Raw genomic sequence first — 3,065 nt, 5'->3', positions numbered from 1 at the left:
GGTGAACTCAAAGAATTATTTTCCAGTCGAATTTCAAACCAAGGTCTTTAAACCGAGAAGAAGACCGGAGTTGACTACAATTTGTCAATAAGAAGCTGCATTCCTATTCAAATTCCGAACTACGGCTTCAATTCCATATCATTTCAAGATGGACTCGAATTCACAACGAATGAGCCATCTGCAACTCAAATCGACAGAGATTTATTCTTAATTGAAATATCATAATCAATTTTCAACTCCACCGAACGAAATTTGTGTCCTTTTGTCTTTGTCCCATTTTTCGTTCCACGAAAAAGGACAAAAAGTGGCAACTGTAGACACTTAATTTCGTCCGTGAGGCATTTACATTTATACGTTAATTTGCATGTTATTTATAATATATGGTGTATATGTTATATTATATAATGTATACACGTCATGCTTTATAATTACATAGCATGTTTTCTTTTAATACAGGCCCAAGCCCAGTGTGTTTACAAGTGGGGACAGTGGTCCAAGGTTGCAACAGCCACGTGACCCAAGTAGCCCAGACCTAACAACAACTAGGGTTTCTAGAACCCTAGCAATCTCAGTGCCGCTTCCCGCTTGTTTCATGCCTCAGGCATCTGGTCGACCAACAAATCCGGTTTTCCCGACGACGTTCTCTCGGCACCAACACCCACAAAGCAACAAACACAACAAACCATGTCAGATTGAGGCGTTTTAGTCCAAGTGGGACTCTAATCTCTAGCTAAAAATAGGCATTTACATATTATAAATAAATGCAACACACTACGAATATAGGAGAGGAAAATAACACGAGAGTTTACCACAAAATTCACACACGAGTTATATACGAAATACCAGAGAAATACCACAAGAAAAAGTAGTAAAATCGAAGCATTATTGTACCGTTTCGAGAGAAATAAAAAGGTAGTGTTTTGTTTTTACCTTGATTCATTCGTTTGATGCCCTTGCATGTTGATTTTGTGTGAGATTTGGCTCGGAAGCAACCGAAATCGAACGACCGATGAAAAGGGGGTGGCATTCGAATCTATTTTTCCTAGATCTACACAACCCCGAGGTCGATTTTAAAAAACCATTTTGATTTTTAGATCGAGGGAGAGAAAAGCTTTTAGAAAACAAAAAAAATATTTTTTCCGCCGATGAACGGTGGACGACGAGGCGACGCGACAACCAGTTTCTGGGTTCACATGAACCCCACGGCAGTGTTCATCCCCAGCGTATAAACAAACGAGAGAAAAGCTTTTGGGGGGTTGTTTTCATTTCAAATGAGAGTCAAAAATTTTTTTTACTTATATATCAGACCCATCATACGCCTGACTTGACCCATAGGTCTAAACGACCCGCGTGTTTCTGTTTCAAAAGGGATAAACTACATTTTTCGTCCATCTTAATTTAAAACGCCCACTTTGACCCCAATTCTCTTTTAATTTGGCCACCAAACTCATTTTTTAATTCAATTTAATCCTTATATTATTTATTTTGTTATATACGTGTTTTTTTATTTGTATACTTATTATTAAGATATATATTTTTAATTATTTTTTATTTAATTACTATATCTTATAATTGTACATATATATATATTATATTCTTTTTTTTCTTTTTACTATCATATTATATTTTATTTTATCTTTTATTTTTTTTACCTTTATATATATATATACATTATTTTTTTCCTTTTATACTTATATTTTTTTGTTTTCCCTTGCTTTTATTTATTTATTATTACAAATATTACTTTTACTATATTTACCTATATTTTATTTATTTCATTTTTTCTTCGTCTTTATTATTTATTTATTTATTTTCTTCATTTTTTCTATTTTATTTATGTTTCTTCTTTTTCATTTTGCTTATTTTATATTTTCTTTCATTTTATTATTATCATCCTTTTTAGCTTTATTTACTTTTTTATTTTATCCTTTTTATTCATTTATATTTTTTTGTTTTGTTGCCTTTTTTATCTAACATGTTGCATATTATTTAAGGATGATTTCAAATTAATCTATGGTGAGCAATTTGGGGATCGTTATTTTACCTTTAAAATTTAACTTTCAATTTTCTTAATTTAAGAAACTGAAAATTGCGTAGTACCGAAAGGGTAGTTCAAGGGTACTAACCTTTCCTTGACTGTAACTGACTCCCGAATCCGATACATCTTTGGTAAGACGCAGATCAGGTAAGAAATAAGGTGTCCGATCAACCCATTTGCTTTAAAATAAATGATCGGTGACGACTCCAATTCGTTTAATCCAAGTCAAAACCTAATTCCGGGACCCAACCAAAAGACGGTTCCGACAATGAGAATATATAAAATCGACATTTACAGATCATGATATAGAGATATAAATAAAAGTGCGGCTTGAAAGAAAGTCATCAACCTATAAGATTATGAGCTGAACACATGCAATCCTAATCTAGTTAAGAAGAGTGCAAAATGAGCACGATTGAAGGAAGGCTTCCTTTTGTTGAGTTTAGAATACAACTCTTTCTAGCTAAGATTGAAACGAACAGGTAAAAGACAAAGGGAACCGAACAGTTGTGATATATATCGTTATTTCTCTTTTTCTAATGTATAATTTTAAAGGTAAAATTACCATTACAGTCATCGTACTATATCTAACAAGTATACTTATATTTCTTTTGAATTTTATTTAAATGTATGGTTTGTGCACGTTTGTCTTAATTAAGACTAGGGTATATTCTAAAATTTTAATTAATCGTAAATATAAGGTAATTTTAATTAAAAACATTTTAATTATTTGAAAATGTATATATATTTGTAAATGTAATTGTTTGAATTTATAACATTTAAAAAGAATAACATTTTTTTCAACTACTAAATTCATTAGATGAGTTCAAATTTTTTATTACCTATAATTATAAATTTATATTTACAATTAACTATAAATAAATTATAATGATCTAGCATATTAGTTATATTTGTATTTGTAATTCCTAATATATAGAGAGAGATTGAAATGTTTCGAGATCATGCGAAGTAACGGTATGAGTCAGCTAAGCGACACGTCATCAATTCATGCTCCCACGTGTCAGTC

This window comes from Hibiscus syriacus, unplaced genomic scaffold (genome assembly GCF_006381635.1).
Source record: "Hibiscus syriacus cultivar Baekdansim isolate YM2019G1 unplaced genomic scaffold, ASM638163v2 tig00003041_pilon, whole genome shotgun sequence".
NCBI classification, from domain to species: domain Eukaryota; kingdom Viridiplantae; phylum Streptophyta; class Magnoliopsida; order Malvales; family Malvaceae; genus Hibiscus; species Hibiscus syriacus.
Note: the sequence above shows the minus strand (reverse complement) of the source record.